Source organism: Terrapene carolina, unplaced genomic scaffold, assembly GCF_002925995.2.
Source record: "Terrapene carolina triunguis isolate 2854851 unplaced genomic scaffold, T_m_triunguis-2.0 Scaffold62, whole genome shotgun sequence".
Lineage (NCBI taxonomy): Eukaryota > Metazoa > Chordata > Testudines > Emydidae > Terrapene > Terrapene triunguis.
In genome coordinates, this window is record NW_020664413.1 from 9,954,465 (window position 1) to 9,981,545 (window position 27,081).

At 42.6% G+C, this 27,081-nt stretch overlaps 1 protein-coding gene across 2 annotated transcripts in view; it reads right to left on the bottom strand.

Annotated features, from left to right (window-relative positions):
* Positions 1 to 27,081, bottom strand: part of MYLK (myosin light chain kinase) — a 306,953-nt gene that overhangs the window by 228,923 nt on the left and 50,949 nt on the right. The window contains exon 1 of one of the 2 annotated variants that reach the window (XM_024215844.1): positions 3,113 to 3,291. The exons of the other annotated variant lie outside the window; for it this stretch is intronic. The gene's annotated coding sequence lies outside the window, so the exon portion shown is untranslated. Of the gene's footprint in view, positions 1 to 3,112; positions 3,292 to 27,081 lie in introns of those variants that run through there. 2 annotated transcript variants of the gene reach the window in all.

A 27,081-nucleotide genomic window follows, 5' to 3' on the forward strand; every position in this document is an offset into this window, starting at 1 on the left:
GTGTACCTGTGTGAAGTTGTTCTTAATCCCAAACTCAACCTTTAGAAATCTCTAAAGAGGAATCTGTCCCCATAGAGAAACTCAACATGGGGCTCTTGCACAGTCCATGGATTTGACTGGAGTTTGTCTTGTGTGGCTGAGCAGAACAGAAGAGTAAAAGAGCACTCCTCACAATGCACATAGATTAACACTGCACTTTCCCTCTCTATCCCCCTCAGAAGGGGGTCAGGGAGGAGAAAGATCTGCTTCTTTCACAGTCATGCAGCATGTGTCAGGCTTCAAACAGTAACATTTCCTGCTAATTATAGGTAAGTCTATGTTTTAGTCACGGGTATTTTTAGTAAAAGGCATGGACAGGTCACTGGCAGTAAACAAATATTCACGGCCCGTGACCTGTCCATGCCTTTTACTATATACCCCTGACTAAAACTTGGGGGGGCGGTGGCCCTAGGGGCACCACAGGTGCTGGGGACGGCAGCTTGGGTACTGGGGGGCACCACAGGTGGTGCCTCGGGTGCTGGGGACGGGGGGTGCCTCGGGTGCTGGGGACGGGGGGTGCCACCTGTGCTCCGGGGGTTGGGGGGGCTAGGGGCTGTGGCAGGCACCCTATCCAGCTCCTGGGAAGCTGCAACCCCAGCTCCTAGCTCCACGTGCTGTGTGGGCACCACCCCAGGACCTGGTTCTGCAGCCCCCATTGGCTGGGAACTGCAGCCAATGGGAGCTGCGGGGGGAGGGGGGGTGCCTGTGGGCAGAGGCACCAAGTGGATCTAGGAGCTGAGGGTGGGGAGTGCCTGTCGCCCATCCAGGGAGCCTCCCCCCCATGTAAGCACCACCCCACACACCAATCCCCAGCCCTGAGCATCCCCCCAAACTCCTGCTGCTGGGGGGCAGGGGAGCCCTGAGACTGCCCCAGCAGCAGCCAGTGCGCCTGGCCTGGGGGCTGCCCAGGCAGATCCTGGGCCAGCCGCACCAGGCTGCTGCAGAAGTCACGGAATCTGTGACTTCCGTGACAAACATGGAGCCTTAGGTATAGGCCCATTCTAGGCACTCTTAACATACTCTTTCACCTGTAGAGCTGAGAAGGTCAAATTAATGATCCCCACCCCAATACCTATTGAATCAAGAAGGAAGCCTCTCGGACTCACACCATAATCTCCTATGCAGGAACTAAAATCCAGCTTGCTACTGCCAAGTCATCAGGCTGAGCCTATTCAATATACATTTAAGTTTCAAATCACAAGTTTATCCAGTATGGAAGGTTCTTTCATCTCCACTGACTCTTTTTAATGAGGGGGAAACCATTAATATTATATCTGCCTAGGATAGGAGGATGGCTATTTGATTAGAAAATACAGTCCTAAAAACAGAGGGGAAACTAGGAGAAAGCCCTATTGAAGAGAAAGGGGTACATCTAACATGCATCTGACTAGACTGCAGAGCCACCAAATACAACACTAGGTAAATCTAAGAGCAGCAAAGAAGAACCCTTCTATAGTCATTTCTAAGAAAACCAAATCCAAGCAGAACTGGTTTTGGATTTTGTTACTAACCTGAAAGTCAGGCCAGGTTTGCCAAGACTTTCCAGCAACACTCACAAATCGATCACATTTGAACTACCCTGGCAAGATTTATGGATTTAGCTGGGAACAGGTATAATTCTCTTGGTTTCACCTGGATGAAAAAAATCAGTCATTTTGCTTGAATTACTTTGAGTTTTGGGTTTTTTTAAGAAGCAAATATCAAGGAGTGTAAAGAGTCTGGGAAGAACAGTGGACAAAAGGCTTACAATGACCCCATTATGAATGAAATCTGCTGGGCTTCTCACAGCTCTAGTCAGGTCATAGAGTGACTGTGTACAATTTACATTTATTAGGTGATGCAAGATGTCAGCTTGTAACCTTTGGACAGAAACAAAGAAATACTTCAAATTAAAATCTTCTAGAAACTTCTTTGCTGTCATTATGCTGTATGGCCACTCAGAGTATTGTGGTGGCAGTGGGGACAGAACAAGGATCCTCCTGTTTCAGAAACGCTGGACTCTACCATTCGAGCAAAGAACCACCTGCCTTAGCTGTATTAGCCATACAGAGCCACTGCAGTCTCTGATAAGCTGTTCTGATTCTATCCATAGAAGAACATAGTACACATACGTCCTAGCTTCTTTGTTATAATAGTGCTATACTACTTCAGAATGTGTTTTTTAGGCATAGAATCACCACACTAGCCCTCTAAGGTGGTTGAGTCAGCAGGGCTTAGAAAAAATCCACTCACCCACACGTGGCAAATAAGAGCTTCAACTTCCATCACTTTCTGTAGAAACAAGCTCTCATTATGGAGTAGTGGTAGCCACTCCATAGTTAACGTTGAAGCCAGCTTGCCATTATTAGCCCAGTTTTCAACATGCTCTCATCTCCCAAAACACAAGCCTAAATCCCCTCAAAAGAAAATATTACTCTGCCCATCCAAACCTAACATCACCTCCTAATAAAATCAGCAGATGTACATGAAAAACTCAAAATAATAAATTATAAGGAGACTACCATTGTAAGTGGACTCCTTGAAAGAGAAATGGGATTTTAGTTTCTTCTGGTAAATTTTTTAGTTTGATCTTTACCCTTTATTTCCATAAATATACATGCTACCCTTCAAATTGCAGGGGTGCATAACGGCAAGTGTATTTTTCCACCCTGACAAGTAGATTTAATCCTGCAGCCAGTAGGTGTGGAACAATTTTTCCAAGCCCCACATATTTCCCCCATTTTACACCTGCGAAAGATAGATACAGAGAGATTAATGACTTACCCAACGTTGCCCAGCGAGACAGAATATTGAAACTCAGGAGTTCCTGGCCCCAGTTCCATGCCTAACTCTCTAGACTATGCTGCCAAGAAATATATTCTAGGCTTCCTTTAGCTCTAATTGTTCTTGCTTTACCTTTTGATCTAAGCAATCTATACAATTTAAAATACAAACATTACACCTCTTCTGCATCACCTTAATAACAAACTGAATATTAAGCTTAAAAGGCAAGTTTAGATAAGAAGCTGCATGAGGATTTTTGAACTGTTGAAAACAAATATGATGGAAGTTCTGATTGTCTTTAATGACCTACTTCAGTTTTAACAAGCTGTGCCAGCAAGGCATCCAGTTGATAAGGCAGGAAAACTGTAAACAGCCATGGAGTCTGATTCTGATTGCTGCCTCCCATGTTACTCAGCTTCCTTTGCTAAATCATTTTTAGGAGGGTTGCCTTTCCTGGGTTTATATTCCACAATTTCCCTTATGATATACTGCAAGAAGGAATGGAGAGAAAGAATCTCAGGAAGAATGTGCCTAGTGGTACCCTTATCTGATCCGCAAATCATTTACTGTAACAAAACCTACGTTACCAGATTTTAGACTGTGTATGGCAGAAAAGATTAGCACAAACTAAGATTAGCACTAGCTAACATCCTCAGAAGGTCATTGATCTTTCAGCCCTCAGAACAGCACAAGTTGTCCCAGCCAGAAGCCCCAATACAAGCATTGCTGATCCAGGATATAGCTAGATATATCCTTTGAGGCAGAGGGTTAAAATGCTAGAACAGAGACTTACACCCTAAACAAAATGAAGCCTAATCCAGATGTTTCCAGTAAAGCCATAAATTAGATTTAGGATAGCAGACTGCATTGTGGCTCAGAGATACCATTATCATAAGGCCTCTTGCACGTCTTTGAATTCGGACCACTAATGTGACAAGATGCATTTTATCAAGGAAAAGACAGGATATGTTACTAAACCTCCTCCTTTTGTTCTGATGAACTCATGGATTTAGATATGTGAGGGTGATAAAGGAGGTAGGGATACATTCTGGAATGCTGAATTTATGTTGTTTGCAATTTCTTATCTGAACAGCTGAACAGATTTTCTCTTCAAACTCTGGATACAGATTAACTTTAGTTTCCATGTTTCACAAAGTGACTACAAACCATCAGTGTCTTTTCTTGGTTCTGCTGCAAGTGGTCGATTCCGATTGCCCACTTCCAAACTACTAGGACTATAATGCTTCACAAAAGGTGGGTCAAGGAAACATTTTCTTTGGTTACAATCGGCCTGGGATTTGTACCTGCTTCAAGTTTTGATTTCAAAGACAGCCAAGAGACTCAAAGGGAAACAGAGTTCATGTTTGCCAAGTTCCTTCCAGTTTTGGGAAAAAAGCCACAAGTTTTATACAGTTCATTTGCAACCCACAAAGGGGCTCAGGTCTGTAAATGCCAGCAAATCATTGGAAAGGCCCCCACTGTCTTTTATGTGAGACAGACTGGGACCTGAGTAAATGTCACCAGGTTTGGGGTTACGCTGTGAATATTTAAGACAAAAGGAATTATGCTCTTGATTTAAAGAGAGCCACTGGTACTTTGTGCAGAGCTGTGTCGTATAGGGCTGCATTTGGCACTGACTTGCATTCTATGCAATCTCATTATCTGTTCGCACAAAAGTCCATAAGCTCATATTGCCAGTGTATTTTTCCTGGGCACAATTGTGCACATGTATGCAAACCAGATATGCATTCCCTACTCCAGGGCAAATAGTGATAATTTATTCTTTGTCAAACGCTGACAGCATGCCAGGAGCTATTAAATATACCGAAACAGTCCCTGCCTGAAGAGATTACAAGCTAGATCTACAATGTCTTGTATCCTGGCAGGTGTTTATGTAATTGTGAATCAGCTTTTAACAGTCAAAGAATTTTTTTTTTTAACAGCGAATAAGCAATCTGCAGAACTCATTGCCACAAGACACTATTGAGGCCAAGCGATTAGTAGGATTCAAAGAGACATGATAAGAACTTTCATAGCTATTTTAGCTAAGAAACATTTATTAAGGATATAAACTCTCATGCTCTAAGGCATAAATCAACCATTGGTAGGAGGGCAAATTGGCCTCTGGTTGATTGTCTCAACCCTGTCCATAATCCTGCAGGTGTCTCAGGAAGCAGGGCACTTCCCTCATGGTCTATTTTTTTCTGCCTGAGACTAGGCAAAGTGTAAGAAGCTCCCTTCAACCTGAAGGCTTCAGAAGAGCCACCCCAAAGAGCCACAACCCGAATAGCACCAATTTAAACCAATTTTCAAACCGTTAAATGTGAGCTTGTAACTATTTACCTACTCTTGCCTGGAGAAGATAAATCACTTCTTTCCTTTTCCTGCCTGGATTTACCTTTTCTTTAGGGATCAGACAAAGCCAAGTCATCTGACTGCTTACAATACAATGTATTACATTTGGAATATAGACTCCCACAGACAAAGCACACCAGGTCTAGGTCAGGAGGAAGAGTATTACCCTGCAGAGAACACAGACTGAAGTATGGAAAGGCAACAGCCAGCATATGCAAAGCCACACAGAACGCCAATATATAACACACAAGACATTAACAATGTCAGTGCTTTGCCATAATGAGGGAGACTGGAGGAATTTCTTCTAATCCTGTTTAGACCCAAGCTCACGAAGCATCCATTGCCACAAACAACTCGACACAGGTTTCACTTCAGGCTGTAGGAAAGAGGTGGGACTGACACATACACAATCAAATCTGTGCCTTTAATACATTTGCTCTTTCACATTCTGATACAGTCAAATATTTTACTGCATTAAAAAGCTGGTTTACATAACTTACCATTGTGTTTGTAAACTAGTGGTTTGCAGCAACTCACACAGGACCTATCTGACTTACTCAATAACATTCTATATATGTGCATATAATGCATGATTTTGACATCTATTTCCAATCAGGTCTATTTTAAAAAGAGAGCCAAAACTGGAACACTGACTCTGATTCCCTTAGAACGTCCATCTGGCTGGGATGAGGAGGAAGGTGGTTGGATTTGATTCCCCAGCTCCAAGCCTGCCCTTACTGATGTACTGCAACTCTGGGAGGGACCTATTTTCCTGTTCCAGGTTTGGATGATGCTGAAATCTCACATGAGATTTGAGCCTGTGATGGTGAAAATTTAAGAGAGAAATTGGTTGTAAGCTTCTAAGTGCCACCAAATCTGAACCTGAAGTTTAGCTTTGATTCAGCCTAAACCCCAAAGGTTGAGCCCCTAGAAAAAGTCAAATCCAGATCCAAATTCTTCCTCCTCAGAACATCTCTAGTCTATTTGTTTTGGTGCACCCATGTCTCATAGGGTAACACTGTCCCTTTAAGAGAGAAGAAGCCAGTGCACTGTAACTCATCAGCTCACTCCAGCTGGGCTTAAAAGAGGGCATCTGGGTGGGCCCTTAAGAACATAAGAATGGCCATACTGGGTCAGACCAAAGGTCCATCTAGCCCAGTATCCTGTCTTCGGACAGTGACCAATGCCAGGTGCCCCAGAGGGAACGAACAGGCCAGGGCCCTTGAGGGGACAGAGGCCTGATGAGTCAGAGCTGCCGGAGAGAGAGAACCGAAGAATCATAGAAGCGTAGGACTGGAAGGGACCTTGAGGGGTCATCTACTTCAGTCCTCTGCACTTAAGGCTGGATTAAGTAATAAATAGATACTAGACCATTCCTGACAGGTGTTTGTCCAACCTGCTCTTAAAAATCTCCAATGATGGAGATTCCACAACCTCCCTAGGCAATTTGTTCCAGGGCTTAGCCACCCTGACAGCTAAGATGTTTTCCTAATGTCCAACCTGAACTGCCCTTGCTGCAATTTAAGCCCATTACTTCTTGTCCTATACTCAGTGATTAAAGAGAACAATTTTTTCTCTCTACTCCTTGTAACAACATTTTATGTACTTGAAAGCTGTTATGTCCCCCCCCCCTCCCAGTTTTCTCTTCTCTAAACAAAACCAGTTTTTTCAATTTTTCCTCACAGATCATGTTTTCTAGATCTTTCATTATTTTTGTTGCTCTTCTCTGGATTTTCTCCAATTTGTCCACATTTTTCCTGAAATGTGGCACCCAGAACTGGACACAATATTCCAGCTGAGCCCTTATCAGAGCAGAGTAATGCGGAAGAATTACTTATTAAGTCTTGCTTACAACACTCCTGCTAATACATCCCAGAACTACATTTGCTTTTTTTGCAACAACGTTACACTGTTGACTCATATTTAGCTTATGATCCACGATACCCCCCAGATCCCTTTCTGCAGTACTCCTTCCTAAGCAGTCATTTCCCATTTTGTACGCACGTGATTGTTCCTTCCTAAGTGGAGTACTTTGCATTTGTCCTTATTGAATTTCATCCTATTTACTTCAAACTATTTCTCCAGTTTGTCAAGTTTAATCCTAATCTCCAAAGCACTTGCAACCCCTCCGAGCTTGGTATCATCCCTTTCAGCTTGACTGTGATATGCCCTTCCAGCTTGACTGTGGACCACTGATAACTACTCTTGGGGAATGGTTTTCCAACCAGCTATGCACCTACCTTGTAGTAGCTCCATCTAGGTTGTATTTCCCTAGTTTGTTTATGAGAAGGTCATGCAAGACAGTATCAAAAACTTTACTAAAGCCAAGATATACCACATCTACCACTTCCCCCCCATCCACAAGACTTGTTACCTTGTCAAAGAAAGCGATTAGGTTGGTTTGACATCATTTATTCTTGACAAATCCATGCTGACTGTTAATTATCACCTTATTATCTTCTAGATGTTTGCAAATTGATTACTTGACTATTGGTTACATTACCTTTCCGGGTACAGAAGTTAAGCTGACTGGTCTGCAATTCCCTGGGTTGTCCTTATTCCCCTTTTTATAGTTTGGCACTATATTTGCCCTCTTCCGGACCTCTGGAATCTCTCCTGTCTTCCATAAGTTTTTGAAGATAAATCGCTAATGACTCAGATATCTCCTCAGTCAGCTCCTTGAGTATTCTAGGATGTATTTCATCAGGCCCTAATGAATTGAAGGCGCCCAACTTGTCTAAGTAGGTGAAAAGGGCAGGTGAGAGCTGCCTGAGGAAGAAAGGAGAGATCCAGGGAGAAGCGGCAGCAGAGGAGAGCTGATACAGATAGCCATTGGGAAGAGCAAAAAATTGATTGTGAGGAATGGCCAGAGTTGGGGAACACGTGCTGAATTCCAAGAAAACTCATGCAGAGACCTTTAGGGAGAAGGGAGAAGACCTAGCCTGGTTAACAGAAGTTGAGCCTGAAACAAGAGGGTTGATACTGTAGGTTGGATCCTAGGAGCAGGGGTAGGAGTCAGAGGCAGGGAGGCCTGGTTGAGTGGGGCACTGTGGTGGAGTTATGCCACAGGAGACCTGATTTGGGGCTATCAGAGAAGAATCATGGGAGAGAAGTGTGTCTTGGAACTCTCAGGTAGGAGGCCTGGAGAGTGGGGCCCTGGAACAGGAGCTAAAGGAACTGGGACAGAATGGTTAATGACTCTTGGGTTGATGACCTGGGAATGGCAACCTCTGAAAGAGCTGCTGTGTTGTAATCTTGTTTTACTTGGGGCATTTCAGAGAAACTGGTTTTTACAACGAGGGATCTGTGGACTATGGCACTTTATATTAATAAACCGGTTTGAATTTGCCACTAAGACAATGTTCCTTTTTTATAGGTGAATTCCAAAGGAAAACTGAGGCAGGCACATAGGTCATGCTGAAACCTGCCATGGGAAGGTGTCCAGGTGGGTCTACCTGATGACACTATCATTCTGGCAACTGAGCACATCAGATATACCCTGTAATGAGTATAAAATAGATAAGACAGTCCTTTAGCTATACCAATGGCTTGTCTAGAAAAAGGAAATTTGCATCAGACCCGCCCAGCATAACAACCTGTAACACTGACCAAAATGAACAGAGTTCTAGTGTTGGGGACCTTCTGTCTCTAGTCCTCAAAAGAGGACTGTCAAAGGTTCCTGAGCAAAACTCAGCCATCACATGACATCCCTTTATCTTTCCCATCAGCAGCTCCCAATCCTGCTCCCCCTGCTGGCAATGGGTGAGAAACAACTACAGTTTCAAGTCATCGTCAGACAGAAAGAACCTATGGTGAGAAAAGGATAAAGAAGTGGGGTAAGAGGGTGGGAAGCCAATGTGGGGCAGGAAGGAAATGTGAGTAAGAGGAGAAACAGCAGAGGATGAATGTGGACAACAGGAGGGTACAGAAAAGAAATTAGAAATTTTAGTCACACAGGGACAACAAACGGAGGGCAGATAGAAGGAGAAAGTTGGGGACAGGACAATGGGGCACAGGGTCAAGACAGTCAAGGGACAACTAGTTTTCAAATATGCTGGGCATCTAGGTTCCTCTGGTAAGTCTCACGGACCATTTACATTATTGGATTTTAGGTTATTTTCTTTTACTCTCTCATCTAAGAATAAATAACCAAGGTTTAACCAGCATTCACAGAAACTCCTTCAGCAGCTGGTGGCCTGGTGCTCCCCACTCAGTACCAGGCACGGTGAAGAAACTGTCTGATTCTTTTTGGCTTCATTGTTTATACAACATTTTTTAATTTTTCCACAGCAAAGTGACTCACCATCTGTCTGTTGGTCAAACTGCCAGCATGGATTGGCTTCCCCTTTACACATGATCCAGACAAACCATTCTGGACGCCAATATTGAAAGTGGGCAGGTCAGAAAGAAGCCAATTGCCCATTTGTTTGCACAGATGTGAATAAAATGTACAACATTTGAAGAAAATTAAAACTGTGATTGTTGGCGTCTGGGATTATAAAACATCTGGGGGAGATTTTCACAGCCACATATCTGAGTTAGGTGCCAAAATCCTATTGATTTTCAGTAGCAATTAGGCACCTTACAACGCTTTGCACCTTTGAAAATCTACACCTGAAAACTGCTCCTCTAACCTTCCCCCACCTCCTACTTGATTCCCCAACACACTGCCTGGTGCTTCCAACAATCTCCTAGAAAGGGTTTCACCTTGAAAGACAATTATGTTAATTATTAAAGTCTCTTTAAATTAGCTTTTGTCAGTCAACTGCTTAAATTTCCTAGTGGAGCAACCTACTACTCTGTTTCTTTGTGCTAGAATTTAGCATCCTCCTATCAAATGTATTCCAGTAACCAGTTTGGGATGAGGGTCGAACACTAATTAACTTCAATATCAGCAAACTGCTCCTGCAGCTGGACTGTATTCTACTGTTGGATATATGAGATGAATAGCTCACTATTGGTTCAATCCAACTCCCAAGTCAGTGTAAAAACTCCCATTGACTTCAACGAAGATGAACTGGGATCTATATCCCACTTTTGCTCTTTGTTTACAAGCACTTCCCAGTATAATTCTATGCCCTAAACATTATGATTCCCCAGCCAATGATTGTCAGTCTCTACAAATGTGTCTGGAATAAGATAGCATCTCAATTAAAGCCTTACAGCTGTCACTTAAAACTCTGCATAGTATTTCCAAACCAGATCCCTTACAGGGACACCTGTCAACTTGAAATCAAGTCAGTTTTCCAAACAATGAGGTAAAAGTTGTTTCAGGTCCTACACCTGCCTCTGAATGCCCGATAAAAAAAAGCGTTGTAAAATAGAAAAATTATCTAAGTGTTTTTATTTCTGTGGCTGCAGGAAAGACCCTCACAAACAACAGAGGAAAGTGACTACATGAAGGAAATTACTATATTCAAAATGCTGTTAGACTGAATCACACACAAGTATTTTATCTTCTAATCTCAGTGTTCCATGTAACAATAGAAGGTCAAAAAATGTCACACATTGATCATATTCTTTTAATTTGCACAGGGGAGACCCTCCGTGCTTCCAACCCTCTCGTTTCTCTCAGCATGTCTGAATGAACTAAGGGCTTGTCTACATCAGATGTGCATCCACATAGCTAAAATAAGTAGTTTAAAATCACTCTAGTTACACTGGGGTAAACTACTAGTACAGACTCATGACGCCTTAAAAGTGTTCTTACACTGCATTAGGCTAAACAGATAAAAGTGGTCTTTAAATCAGTTTGTGTATTACGAATAAAGGGGTTTGCACTGATATAACTGGATTGATGTTCCTCTCCTCTTTTTCAGGGTGTCAAATCCCAAAAAGGCAAGATACAGGGAACAAGTATCTATTCGTACCAGACAAGACTTTCAAAAGTGGCTAATGATTTTGGGGGCCCAACTTCAGACACTTTAGAGAAGCCTGGTTTTCAGAGAGTGGGTGCTCAGCACACTCTGAAATTCAAGCCCTTCCAAAATGTCTCAAAAGTTGGACACCCAAGAATGGAAACACCCAACATTCATATTTGGAAGTCTTAGCCACTATCCCTAACTAAATAATTACATGAAGCCCAATCCTAAAACACCACCGTGAGCAGAAGGCCCTTAATTAACCTGAAAATGTCAAAAGGAAATGCAGAAACATTAAATGATTATCAATAACTTTGTACTAATGTGTTTAGAAAACTTGCAACACCACCTTGAGGTTTGGAAAGTCCATAAAATGCATATCTATTTTTCCCCACTCCAAAAAGAGTTTGATCTCTGGTCCCAGGAACAACCTGAAAAATCTCACAGTAGCCCCAAAAAATTTTCATAGCAAATTTCAAACTGGAATGAGAAATCTGAAAAACATGAACATCTGACTTCAGACAAAATCACCACACAGCCAATCTGGGACTCACACCAGAAAGGGGGGGGGGGGGGAAAGAGTAGGAAACTGGTTTCATGTCCCAATAGAGCTGCAAAAAATAGAGAGGCAGCATTTGGAAAAGAAGACTTGGCTCAGGTTTGCAAAAGAAGAGCTCATTCCTTTGTGAGGAGATTTCTGGAAGACCAACATTTGCTTCAGGTTATAATAAAAGGCACACAGCAGGTTAACCAATATCCAGAATCAATAAGGAAGAAATAAAATAAATACACTGAAGAGGTTTCCACAAAAATGTACTCTAGTTTTGCTGAGGAAATTCCTAGGATATTTCTACCTCATGTGGTTAACATCCAAGTCTGATGACCTTGGAATGCTTAGGCCCAAGTTTGAGAAGGAGCCTCCAAGTTTACATGTACAAAATAATTGTTGGATGAATTTGTGGGCACAAATATTTCTTAGAGGAAACCAAATGTCTAGGTACACTATTATGCCCACAAATCAGTTGTCTAATTTGTATCAAATAGAGCCTGGCTGAGGTGCCTTTCAAAATCAAGTCCTTTCTCTCCAGACTTCAGGCATGAAGGGAGAAAGCAAAGGAGAAGGAGGGTAACAAAGATAATCCCTTTATGGTTCTAAATCAGTATAGAAATAAGACAAATATCAGCAAATGCTTCTCTCTCAGGGATTCCCTATTGGTCCTCTACCTACCTCTGAAAGCCAGGACACTAAGGCCTTATCTCTATTGTGCATTGATACATCTCTGCTGGTAGAAATGGTGGAGACTAGTGTTGACAAAGCTCGGGTGTTTTCACCACTGTCTCCCCCAGATCTGCTCAGCACAGGATAAGGCAACATGATGGTAAAAGCACACAGGGTCCTGTTTTCACTGTAACTGTCAAGTCTGTCATGGAGTCTCCAGCATGCCATGTTATCAGCCCTTGCCTGACACAGCCCCTGGTAACACACCAGCTGCCCCATGGCTCATACAAGCTTTGTTGGGGCTTCAGCAACTAAGGCTCTATGGGCCCCAATATGCGCTCCAACTGCCTTCAACACAGGGCCACAGACACCCTGCTTGGTGACCCACTTCTCCCAACTACCACAGAATCTTTCCCTGTTGCCAACTTAATCCCCTCCTCAGCCAGAGGAAAAGACCAGCATGCTGCCCCCTGCTGACCTATTTTGCTGCTCAGTGGATTCATCACAACACTTGTTATCTCTCGTGGAGCTGCACCAACTATGGCTTCCACTTTTCCTAGGGTACAGAAGGCCTTATCTGAGGCCAGGTCTACAATCATCGGTATAACTACATCTCTCAGGGATGTGAAAAATCCACACCCCTGAGCGACAGTTATACCAACTTAACCCCTGGTGTAGACAGCACTATGTCAACGGGAGAGCTTTTCCCACCAACATCGCGACTGCCTCTTGCAGAGGTGGATTAATTATGCTGATGGGAGAAGCTCTCCTAGTGGCGTAGTAGTGTCTTCACTAAAGCACTTCATCGGTGCATCTACACCAGTTCAGCTGTGCCGCTGTAGTTCTTTAGTGAAAACCTGCCCTGAATGCCTAATCTTTGGTACCAAAGTTTGAAACTTTGGATCCAAATGAGTCTGTGGCAGAGCTAAGAATAGAAACCAAATCTCCCAAGTCTTAATGTTGTGTTTTAGCCCTTTGAAATGCCATAGTTTCACATGGTTTTGATATTAGCCCGAGCTTTGAGATCATGCACTGAAGGCGCTATCGAAGTGTGAACTATTACTACTATTGTTGTGGGTGGAAACAAATCAAAATCAGTCATCTCAGGCACTTGGGGAGGCACTTATGTGAACTCCGAAAACAAAATGAGACTTTGTGGGTGTGAATCCCCACTGTGAACAGACAGCACCAAGTTGTGCACAGATCTAACGCCCACCCACATAGAGGACCAAAGCATGCATGTATTCAAAGGCAGTTTGCCAAGAAAACATTCAACTTTCCATCATGTTTTGGAATGCCAAACTTGAATATTCTGAACTGTAAAACCATACAGAAGTTCCGCATTCCCAGCTTTACCCTATCCTTTCGCTCTCACCCTTTCCCTGACCCTAGCGTTAATTCCATTACGACTTTCAGCAGAGCTTACCCGCTAGTTTCTGGGTTATTTAGCCATTTTTGGGCTCTCCACCATTTGCATCACTGCTGAGCACATTCCAGCAGTCTATGGAGTCCAATGGAGCTTTGCAACATTCTTGGTGCATCACATAGCATTTGAGGTGGCTTTTGCAAGATGTACCTTGCATGTTGGGCAGCAGAACAGTGATTTATTTTGTACCTGGCACATTTGATGGACAGTCTTTAAATCATGATCAAACAGCTATCGGTCCGGGGTGGGTTTACAATGCTCCAGATTTAGTTTTCTTTAAATAAAAAGGTAAGACAGAGGAGCCAGGCCAACTGCAGGCAAATGACACTTTTTCAACCCTCATGTTGCATGGATTAATAGGGGGCGGCCCAAAAGATGATGAGTCAAATCCTCAGCTCCAATGAAGTCAATGGGACTACTCTGATTTACACTACCAGATCCTCAGCTAGCAGGTCTGTTTTGGCAGCTCAATACAAAGCCATTAATCATGAACCATTGTTCTGCATTTCTGTGAAGTATTTGAATCAGTGAGCTAGCACTATTTATTCCATATCTAATCAGGCAGGAAACCCAGAATCCAGAAATCTGCTCAGACAGGTACTGGACAATGGACAATTTCTGCCTCTAAGGCATCAGTCATATTGTGAATTGCCAAGTTATCTGAAACCAGAGATAGCGTTGTCACTGAGGTTTCTCTCTAGATTAAATGCTATGGGCCCTGCTTCCAAACAGAGAGACATTGCAAAGCATTTTTTCCATTGCATTAGTAGATAACCCCTAAACAGGGCAATCTAGACAAAATCCATATATGGTCTAGTAATTACAGCTAGAGACTCAGTCAGGACTTTGGGTTTTATTTCTGATTCTGATTCAATTTCTGATTCAAGTCACTTACCCTCTCTGTGTGTCAGTATTCCCATGTGAAAAACAGGGACAATAGGACTTATTCATCTCAGATAGAATTCACTTCATTTACTCATTAATTTTTCATTAAGCCATCAGATCAAATAGGTTCCATATAATTAGTATCAGGGGCCTGAATCTGCAACTTTTAATCACATTCTTAAGTGATTTAAGTCACTACTTATATGACCAGTGCCATTAGTCATAATGGAACTCCTGACATGAGCAAGAGCAACAGATTTGCTATACTGTCTTAAGTCCTATACTGTCTTAAGCCCAGAGGTAAGCAGCTGCTTTGACATTCAGGAAAACAATAGAGCTGCACGAGGATGGGACTGTAGAAATAGGGTGCATCTTACAAAGATATTTACTGCTGCTTTCACTTCTGGGGGAATTCTGCACGCACATAGAATTCATGTCCCGCACAGATTTCTTTGCTTCCACATAGAAAAATGACTCTCACGGGGCCGCCCATACCGAGATTGCCCCACCCCACACCTGGATCCCCCCCACTCTAAGCCCCTCCACACTTGGGTCCTGCCAAGCTGAGCCTGTCTGCCCACACCTGATGTGCCTGTTGTGAGGGGCAGGCCTGGCTCTTGCGCTGTGTCAGGATCAGGTGCAGCCTCACCTCCAAGTCCATGTCCCAGAGTGGGGAAGGGGGCTGCAGGGTGATCTCCCACCTCTGTGCAGCCAGTGGCCTGGTCTCCCTACTGCCATGCCGGAGCTTCCACATTTATTTATTGACAAATAAAATTTGCAGAATTTTGCAGGAAAATTAACATTTGAAGACTCTCCTATCAGTTCAAATCCCTGATGGGACAGCAGCAGTGAAGATCAAACACACTAGGACATACTACATCACTCAGTTTGAGAACTGGCTTTTTAGGTCAATGGACAAGCTTAGCTTTTCCCAGGACCATTACCTAATCCATTGATTAAAATAATCACGAGCTGTTCACTTCAAGGAGATTGCTGCTCCTCTGCCGGGATGAACCATCAAGGAATGGCACTCTTTTGGATCTACCACAGCTATTCAAGGACAAGGATCGTCACACAGAATGGAGAGAAAATCTAATAATATGAAACGCTGTACACTTTAGATATCACAATTAGAAACTCTTATACCAAAATCAGAACCAATGAGAAAATTGTCCAATTTAAAGGGTTCATTATAAATCCAAAATTTGGGCCAGTTTTGCTGAGGTTGGCAAACATTTCCAAGAATTTCAGTTACTGTTCCCATCCCAAACCACAGCAAGTTTTGCTTCCAGTTTTGGCTTTTGTCTGAACTTGAAACCCAAGACGAGCGCAAACCCACATCAAGGCGAAGTGGGATAAGACAAATCCATGCAGAGCCTGTGGAAAGTGAAACTGTTGAGATTCTCGCTCCTCTAGTCACAACAGTTACTTCTGATCTTAATAATTATTGGCCTGATTCAGCAAGTGATTTCTCTGCTCCTGAGCCACACAAGCCCACAGAAAATCGATCTAATCTTATGCTGCTTTCGTAACATCTGTTAGCTGGAGAACAGCAGCACAGAATCTTAGAAGCTTGTAAAATGAATTAAGCAGACAAATGCACTGTATTTGTTTTCAGTTAAACAGGAGGCTCCTATATTGAATACATATGAAGGAAAAGAGACACTAAATTGAAGAAGCCTGGAAGGCCTTGAGTGATATTAATTCCACTTGCATTCAACCATGTGGATCTAATGATCAAAAGGATTTAGAAGCAAGAAAGGAAAATAGCTTAGTCACATTCATTTGGTAATGGAAGTATCAACACTCAGCAATATTACAGTGCGCTGGAGGGTAACATGTCAGGAGATCAGCCTTGCCATTTTATCATCTTGCATCCAAAGGAAAAGGGAGCTCAAAGTCACTTGACCTTTCTCTGCCTCAGTTTCTCCCTCTCCCCCTCCCCCATTCTAAAGGAGGGATAATAGTACTTTCCCCACATCCCTGGGATGTTGTGAGGCTTAGTTATTGTTTGTAAAGTATCATAGGTGACTGCAAAGGAGTTCCCTCTTGGTTGGGCTGGCTCTGCAGGGCTAACAGGAGTAAAAAGCAGTGCAACTTTATTTTAATCATTCGAGACAAGAGATGGGACTCTGAGCAGACAGGAAGCAGATCTGTTGAGTAAGAAAGTAATAGCCCTTTTTACCTAGTCACTTTTCAAAGCAGAGCTGCAATTCAGTGTTAGCAGCAGCACATCCAGCACACAAGTTTTGCAATCTCCAGATGCAAAATTGAATAATCAGTTGAATCTGTATTTTGATATATGGGAAGATTCAGAGAGAGACAGTACCCAGCAGCTTCATTCACTGCCTCATGCAAAGGTCTTTGGCTTCTGGGCTTGACAATAAAATAATCTTATGTTAAACTGGGACAGAAATCTTACTGTTGAATCATTTTTATTATATGGTGCTGCAGCAAACTAAGGAAGAGATATATACAAAGCTGTAACACACTTGAACTGATTCCTCACAGTTCCAAAAGACATTCCAAACAATGTTTCCTGCCAGGCAAGGAGTAGGCATGGAAAAGCCATCAGACTCCCTGTGCTCATCAGGTTCCAGCTTCCCTATATGCCACATAAGCAACAGTCGGATGATAGCTGCTGTGTGAATGTCTTCCGGAGTTTTTAATTTTTAAAAGGCTCTATTATTTAATTTCTCATTAAATATTAACGTACTTGTTAATTATGCCTTTACATTCACAGAGAGCTTTACAGACGGTAGGCCAGCTATTGCGGTTACATTTATGTAAATCTGGAGTAACCCCAGGGATGCCAATGGCGCTGTTGTAAATGAAATAATAATTGACCGGGTACATGAGTATGTGCTATATATTACAGGGATTTCAGAATCACAAAGACAAACGTGACAACCCTGTATAGCCACACTACACTAGAGCTTAAAACAGGAAGTGAAAAGAACATGGGGAGGCAGTCTAAGTAGAAGAGCCATCCTTCTGGATACATCTGGCACATGTTTTTCTAGGCCCAGGAAGCCAACCTATACATGAAAGATGAAGACGACAAAGAGGGGAAATAAAATGGGGACGGGAGGATTTTTGTTGTTTGATTGGCCTCTGGAGAGCAGTGGAATCATTTGTTTTCAACTGCGGTGACTGTTTCTAGTTTGGTCTATTCCATTCTATACAGCAGTGTATTAAGCATCATGACTAACTTCTGTCCTGTGTGGTTCATTCTCTTTCTCACCTTCTTCCCATGGGGAGAATTGTGTGTGCAGAGAAGTGTTTTCTTCTGGTAAGGTTTGGATTTGTTTTTTATTTTTAAATGAACACAACTGCTCTGTGTTTATGTTAGAGAAGGCAGTTCAAAGAAGTGATCCTTGCACTTGGAACAGAAGGTGATGAGGTTTGTGATGGTCCGTAGCTCCAGTGAGAGTTTGGAATAAACTCTGAGGGGCCCCTAGAAAGTTCTGTGTCCTGTACAAGTGAACATTAGCCTTATGGCAGAAAGTTCCATTGTACCCAGGGAGTGGAGTTGTTGGTCACGGTCCTCATCCCAGAGTGATAGAAGATCTTTTAGATATGCTGGGCCCAGTCCCACTGAGCACCTTCAAGTCAAAGACTCAGCCCTTGAACGTGATTCAATATTCTATGGGGAGTTTGCGTAGAAAGTGGATAACAGATTTGATGTATGTGTGGTAGCCTGTGTTGCTCAGGAGACGTGATGCAGAGTTCTGTACTAATTGGAGGTATTAAGGGCTGTTAGCTTCATGTCCAGCTATAACACATTGCTGTAGTATAGACAAGAGGTGACAAAGGCGTGTATAACTCAGACCAGATCACGGTCTCCTTGGTCAAATAGTTCCATCAGGAGAATGGGAATCAGATCTCGGTGTTTGTCACCATCTTCATCACTGATGCAGCTTGACCAAGGTTTCACATGGAGTTACTGCTTCGTTCCAGATCCTGCAAACTCTTATGCATGGCAGTAACCCCACTGAGTTAAAATTTGTGTAGAAAGAGTTTTAGCCAAATTCAATGGGATTATGCTTATGCATAAGTTTAAGTACGCAGTTATATGTTTACAGTATTGGGGCTTTATTATTTGTGTTCTTATTTAATTATGGGTCTGCTAAGTGATGGTACATGAAGATATTTGTAATTATGTCTGATTTTAAATTTGCATAGAAAGACCTTTAATTTTGATAGGTGCCTAGAGTTTGAGACAGGTTGTATAAAAACCAAAACTAAGGTCATAGTGGCATAACTCCTTACTTAGCATCTCTATGGTTCCTACTTACCTATCAAGGACATGAGGCCTGATCCACAGTCCATTGGAGAAACTCCCATTGACTTTAATGGGCTTTAGATCAGGCCTTTTGGCAGGCTTCATCAGTTAGAGCTCTCTTAGATTCTCAGGTGGAAGGCATTTACACATAGAAGTGGAAAATATTATTATTACAGTAACCAGAGATTATAGGAAAATATTCTCTGAAAAAACAATAAAAAAAGCTTCTTGAACCATCCCTCTTTCCATCATGCATTTCAACCAGCTCTAGTGATAAATTTTCTGGTGCCTTGCTGCATTTTTAAACAGCTTTTAAACCTTGCTTTAGGAAAGGTTCTGTGGTATCTTTCAGAGGCTAGTAGAGGATTTTTGTGGGCTCTTTTCTATTGCCTTTTTTACACTGGGTATTTTAACAAATTCTCTCTTAAATTTGGAGTGTCTGTCTTTTAACCCATTTGGTGCTGGACCTCCTGCACCTTGTGCATGGAAATAGAAACCAAGTGACCCCCAAACCAGTTCTTGAGCTGACAGCTTGTATGTTATGAGGGCCGGTGCAACCCATTAGGCGACCTAGGCGGTCGCCTAGGGCACTAGCATATTGCGGGCGGCATTTCGGGTCCTTCGGCAGCAACTGGATCTTTGGCCGCCCCAGTCGTCGTCGGCATTTAGGAGGAGGGAGCTGGGGAAGGGGGGCGCGGGGAGGGCCGCCTGCAGGGGAACTCCCCGCCCCAGCTCACCTCTGCTCCGCCTCCTCCCCGAGCACGCCGCCCCGCTCTGCTTCTCTCCCTCCCATCCCAGGCTTGCGGCTCCAAACAGCTGATTGGCGCTGCAAGCCTGGGAGGTGGGAGAAGTGGAGCGGTGACAGCGTGCTTGGGGAGGAGGCGGAGCAGAGGTGAGCTGGGGCGGGGAGCTGCCGCACGGCTCCCCGGACCAGGAGGAGCTGCCGCTGGGGGGGCGCCTCAGGGTGGGGGGGGGGGGGGGGGGGCACCCGACGGGGGGGGGGGGGGGGGGCGGGGGTGCAAGGTGGAAGTTTCGCCTAGGGCGCAAAACATCCTTGCACCCGCCCTGGTTGTTATATAAGAGCTAGATATTTATTACTCCAGCAAGATCAAGATGGTCAGTGGGTGGATGCACTTTGCAGGGTACATTTAATAGAAGTTAAACTGGTCCTTTACTTTGGGGCTCAAGGGAATGACACAGAAAAGCCACATGTTTTCACTGATTTTCTAATGTCTTCTTTTTCTTATAAAAATATTTTCAATCCCTGAAACCAACTGTTATTCCCCTCCATCCCTCTATAAACGGAGAGACGGGCAAACTGTTTTAAAAAAAAAAAAACAGATTAAAAATCACTTTTCAATTTTGAAGTGATTTTTAAAAATCCCACTGAAGTCAATAGGAGCCACAAGTATTGTGCACTTGCAAAATCCCACAGACTACATGGGTGCAAAACTTTGCCCCCCCCCAGGTTTGAAAATTCTGGCCACAGTCCCTGCCCCAACAAGTTTACAGTCCAGGGCTCTGATGAAAACACTTAGGCACATGCTGAACTTTACACAGAAGTCATTTAATTGAACTCAAAGTTAAGCTTGCGTGTTTTCAAGACTGGGGCCTAAACAGACACCAAACAGATTAAGACAATGGAAAGGGGATACAGAGCACAGACTGGGCCCTTCAGGCTGAAACATGTAAAGTGCTAAGCATTTGGGGGTGCTTAACATTCGGCAGGATTATGAGAGATTTTTGCATCTAGCTATACAGCTCAGAAAATAAATGCTTGAATAGCAACACTGATAGATCTTGAATTACAGAGGCATGAAAAGCAACAAGGCCAAAAGCATTAAAACCAAGATTAAGGCACAGGAATGGAGGTCTGATAAAACCTAAGCAGATGTACAATGAGGCATCTGCTTGAAGTTACACAATTCATCCACAGAGTGAAAATGTTTTTGCGCTTGTTAAAAAAAAAAAGAGAGCGAGCGAGAGAGAGAGACCTACCCTGGATTCAGCATTAGAAGCCAAAATAATAAAAAAAAAAAAATTCCCAAGTGTCTCAAGTAGAAATACATCTGTTAACTTAAATATTTAAAGATTTGCTTGCATATTGTTTGGGTTTACTTTTTTCTCTCCCTACACACCAAGTCATTTTAAAAATATGTTCTATATAGAGGCCAGTATCCTAGCAACAGACAAGAGCATAATTTTGGCCACATGTTTGCCAGTACACTGAGGTTTCCAGATTCAAAAATTTTACTGACCAGGAAGTTCTTGCTCTTTTAAAAGTATTTCATAGTCAAAATTTATTAATCTATAATAAAAATATATAACTTACAGTAAGGACTCTGGAGCAGCATGGCTCAATTTTTAAAACCCAAATTACTAAGTCTATAGGAGCCTGAGTAAGAGATTTAAAATGTGAGGTAGATTACAGCTGCAAACTCCTAGCAGGGCAGACAATTTTCTTGTTAATACGTCTCCTTAGGATTTTCTCTTTTCCTTAGTGTAATTTTTCATTTTGTGGAGGAACAGGACAGGGGGGCCTTCTTTCCGATAGCCAAAGTTCTGGGCCTACAGGCCCTAAAACACCTCCAACAAAAGGCTGTCATGATGGTGACCTTTGTGCAGAGTAGAGAAGGCCTAAAGGCCTGAACAATACTGCTCAAATCAATTCTCTGCCAAAACCCAGACAAAAGTAGTCACAGAGGAGGGAAAGAGAGGAAGGAAAGAAACACAGAATATATTAACCGCAAGTTTATGAAATACATTAAGAAATTGCTTTTGCAAAGAACTAATCACTCTTGCAGTTGTAGCTATCTGCAAATTCTCCAATTCCAACTATCTGCAAATAACCTATAATAGTTCCCCTTTAAGCATCTCCTGAAAAGCCCCCCTTAGCCTTTGCCGAAATCTCCCGGAAAATGACATGTACCAAGTCTTAAGAAATGTACCCAAGCTAGGGCCGAGCACCACCCTTGCGGAAAACCACCGAATGTCCCCATGCCCAATTACACCCACTTCTCGGAACATTAAGAAAGAGGGCAAGGGGAGGAGGGAAGAGTGACCCCAACCCAACACCCCAGCTCGTGATCAGCGCGTGTTCACCCCAAGCCCGGCTTGTGATTTGTCCCCGAGCTCGTGTCCACTATATGCCCAGCTTATGATTGGTTCTTAATTTCTTAACTAATGACGTATTAATTGTATCATGCTTGTGGTTTTAGTGAATAAAAGCAGCCTGCGTGCTGCTGTTCGGTGTGCCAGCTTTCGAGCTGCACCCCAGTGCGCACTGGTTTGTATGTCAATAAACTGGCCTCAGGCTCTGAGTCTGTGAACTAAAATCACTGCGTGGGTGATTCTTTCCACGACAATTTTTACCACATTTAGAGGTGAAAACCAGCACACCATTATAGATTTCACTAAAAGTGAAGCATGATGCTACATGGTATTTTTGCCACAACATGTAAATTTGGTAAATGGGACACGGAAGCAGCATCAGTCTTCCAGCTATTAGAAATGGCTTAACTATAGCCTAGAAAAGAACGTATGCCATGCATTCAACCCAGACAGACATAAAAGTCAGAAGGTTTAAATTAATTGTTACAGTTTATTTCCTAGATAGTTTATATAGTTTTCCTATAGTTTCCTATCGTTTATTTCACCAGAACAAGCAGCGCATTTGAATGTCTGTTCTGAAGCTTTAAACTAGCTGAATCAAAAATTACTCCTTTTAAGGGTGTGACTTACAGGATCAAACTAGCCTTCTGGAACCAACTAATTCCATTTAGATGTCTGAGAGCCTGGTTATTCTTGCATATCAGCTGTTTGACAGCAAAAAAAAAAGAAAGAGGGTGAAAGGGTCCATTCACAGCAAAGGGACGCAAGATCTAAAGAATCTCATAACCACAGAGAGATTTAAGTGATTCTACTGCTTGGGGAAAGATATAGACTTAACAGACATGGAAACTGATGTCTTCCATTTACCACAATAGAATCATAGGACTGGAAGGGACCTCGAGAGGTCATCTAGTCCAGTCCCCTGCACTCAAGGCAGGACAAATTAATAACTAGACCATTCCGGACATGTGGTTGTCTAACCTGCTCTTAAAAAGTCTCCAATGACGGAGATTCCACAACTTCCCTAGACAATTTATTCCAGTGCTCAACCACCCTGACAGTTAAGAAGCTTTTCCTAATGTCCAACCTAAACCACCCTTGCTGCAATTTAAGCCCATTGCTTCTTGTCCTAACCTCAGAGATTCACAATAATTTTTCAGCCTCCTTTTTGTAACAACCTTTTATGTACTTGAAAACTGTTGTCATGTCCCCCCCTCAGTCTTCTCTTCTCCAGACTAAACAAAGCCAGTTTTTTCAATCTTCCCTCATAGGTCATGTTTTCTAGACCTTTCATCATTTTTGTTGTCCTCTGGACTTTCTCCAATTTGTCCACAACTTTCCTGAAATGTGGCTCCCAGAACGGGACACAATACTCCAGTTGAGGCCTAATCAGTGCAGTGCAGAGTAGAGCAGAAGAATTACTCTCGTGTTTGCTTACAACACTCCTGTGAATGCAGCCCAGAATGATATTTGCCTTTTTTGCAGGATTGAAATGCAACAGCACAGCCAAAGAGAAAAGATAAAAGAGCACCTGCCTGTCTGCACATGGTCAACTGCTGTCAGCCCCCTGACTTTTCATTAACTCCAAAGCACACACCGAAAAAATAAAACTATCTAGTTTTGGACACTGCAAAAATACACCAAATTCTTTGGAATTATCCTTTAATCCAAATCTTTACAGAGTTTCTATTCCTGTAAATCTTTACTGCTCTGGCTACATCCATGTTCCTTCCTTGGGCCCACAATGACATCATTTGATAATGGAGAAAATGGAAATTCACTGCAAGTTTTAATGCACAGCCCTTCTAGGGGCAAAGTGATCCAAACCAACTGTATCAAATTAACTAAACTGTAACAACAGAGCTACTGCCTTATGGGCTTTATACAGACTTTATTTAGAGGTCCAATGGGGACAGACACGCGATTGTTGGAAAATGCAGTTATTGAAAGGCCTTTATTTAGAACAGGGCTGTGTCAGATTAAAGTTGTTTCTTTTCCATGAGACACAAGATGTTAAGGTAATTTGAAGGGGAGCTTTTAGTTCAAATTCTTGCTTTTGTGCTCAAAACAATTTGCTCTCTCCTTTATGGACTGTATGGTATAATCCTATTTTAAGTCTTGGGGAATACCTGAAACAGACATTCAGGAGAGCTAGTTGGAAGGATTACAAAAGATAGTTCATCTGCTTTTACCGGGGGCTATGGTTCATTTAGCATGGTCCCTTAAAGGTAGCTAGCATTCTCTTTGCTGCTGTGGGGATATGTGACCCACAGCAGAGAGTTGGGATAGTCCGGCCACAGGAGACATACCCAAGCTTCAGTTAATCAGAGCTGGGCTATGCCAGGCAAAAATACAGACATCCCCCACTAGACAGAACCATTTTCCTTAGTGGTTTTCAATGAACAATGTAAAGTATTTCCCTCCATTCCCATCTCAACAAAGGAATGTTTAGTTTCCCTTGCTTTATGAGCACTGTGCAATAATGATTCTATTTTCAACAATAACTTCTATCCTTGGGACAACCTTTTCTCCCTTTCTGTTGTTCATAAGTTCCAATATATCTGGCTCACGTGGTACACTGCAGCGTGCACAAGTAGCTCATGCTATAGATTAAGGTCAAGTCCCAACCATCAATCATTGCAGCCCCACCCTTTTCTACTTGCTTGTAACTTTCTCAGATGCTTTAGGCTGAGATTTTTACATGCAAGGTTTCAGTATGTGCCTGATTCTGCATACCCTGGTTTTACCTGCCTGGTTCTGCAACCCTTGAGAGAATGTAGAGTGTGCCCCTTCACCGTGGGCATGTGCAGAAGTAAGACAGAGCCACAGCTGCACTTTCTCTACCCATTCTGTGGTGATTAGTACTCTCAACTTCTCGCATGCCCATGCAGGGGACAGACACAGTGTAGCCTGTAAGAATGTAAGCTCTTTGTGCCAGACGCTGAATATTTTCTATGTGGTGTTGAGCACACAATGGCTAAGCAAGAAAAATAAATGGGACTTGGATAACTGGTTCATCTATGGGAAAAAATGGTCATGTTTCCAATTTTTTTGATACCATGGGGGACAAATTATGTCCTAAGATTGTTCTAGTGCAGCATTTAAGTATGGCCATCCATCTCTGTTAAACTGACTCCTCCCAAACGTTGAGAGTTACTATCTATATTACTGAAGCTCCTACCATGTGCTTTCCAAACACAGATGAAGCCACAGTGCCAGTTCTAAAGCACGTAGAGCCTAAAAAACGGAAAGATCAGAGGTGGGAAAAAGGGATAAAATGCAAGTGACCAGGATGATAAGCATGTGCTCCTGCAGCTAGATGTGGAACAATGTCATATGTGTATAGTTTAACTCGCGTCCATATAAATAGGGAGCTGTGGAATGCACTAATTACAGACACTCACTACTCCTATGAAAGCAGTTCCCTGTCTATCAGAATGACAGAGGATTGCCTCCTAATGTTAGCAATAGTCAAATAAGTCTCTGTAGAGGAAACATTCAGATTTGCATCTCAAGTTGCAGTGGGGGAGGTTTAGGTTGGATATTAGGAAAAACTTTCACTAGGAGGGTGGTGAAGCACTGGAATGGGTTACCTAGGGAGGTGGTGGAATCTCCTTCCTTAGAGGTTTTTAAGGTCAGGCTTGACGAAGCCCTGGCTGGGATGATTTAGTTGGGGATTGGTCCTGCTTTGAGCAGCGGGTTGGACTAGATGACCTCCTGAGGTCCTTCCAACCCTGATTTTCTATGATTCTATGATTGGTCTCAAGACCACACAGAACACAGCAGCATTTTCCAGCCCTTTATTTCTTCTGGAAACAGCAGAGTGTTGGGGTTCTCCTCTCCCCCACGCTGACGCACGCAGATGATGGTTCTGGACTTGTTTTGGTGGGATTTCCCACAGTATCACCATGGATCCCCACCGGAGATACGGAGGTGGGTGAAAGAGATCCATTTTATAGTAGAGCCTTCCCAGCTCTCCAGAAACAGGAGAGAATTCTGAGGTACTCTTTTACAGGTGAATTGCACAAAAGAAGAGATTACGCCAACCAGAGCTCCTTTTAAAGGGGGATATTCCAGACCTGCAAGAGGGAAAGCAATCCACCTTATTCCTTAACTTCACTTATGACCCTGAAAACACTCTACTGAGAAAAGATCTGAGGTCTGACTATTGAAGGGCTCCACTGACAACTACTTCTTGACTATTCTTCTCAAAAATGTAAGGGCTTGTGAATTCTGTACCAAAATTCAGCTTCCCAAATGCTAAACAGACAGGGAAGAATTAAACACTTAGTCTCTTCCAGAGAAAGGGATATTGGTGGTAGCAATGATTAACGTGTTTGACATGCAGCACTAAACTGTCTTGCTTAGCAAAGTCATGTCCAAAGCAGAGAATTACATTCCGTTCTGTACATCAGATGCTGTTCATAAGGCATACAGGAAAAAAAAGCTATATGAAAACTGAAGTGCAGTGGTTGGGCTGCATGCGAGGATGGTTTCATGAAGCATTCACCACCTCATCTTCAAGAACCTCCTTGCCCATTCCAAGTGACTGACAGGTACAGCTTCCTTCTTCTGTCCACATTAGATGTAGTCTCCAATAAAACCTCTTTGCTGAAGTTTTTATTAGTTACTAAGCTATTCAGTTTATATGGGTCTGAGAGCAATATGGAGGCCATTTCCAACCTGAATAAATAATAAAAAATAAAGCTCAGTTTCACTAAGAATGATTTATGTCTTGGAATAAAACAGTCTGATGAAATACTGTTATTTGAAAAAAAATCTGTTTGCATGGAAAGCAATGATACAGGCCAATTTTTTGCCTGATGGCTGAAATACTGCCATATTACTCACTTGAAATCTCTGCTAGCAAACCTGGTTGTTTTTCAATACTCTCTTTCTTTCTCAAATCAGTAACAATATTGTTTTTAGATACTGTGTATAATCAACTTTTTAAATAATATAATTATTATGTATTTGGGACTGCAAGTTATTGGGCCATCAATATTTCAATCTATATAATATTTTACTTGCATTGTGTTGTCTACATATTGCAAGAAGCTTCTAACAATGTGACTTAAAGAGGATTTCAAAATGATGTCTAAGAGTTGTTCTCTTGGTACAATGTACCAAATGTTTT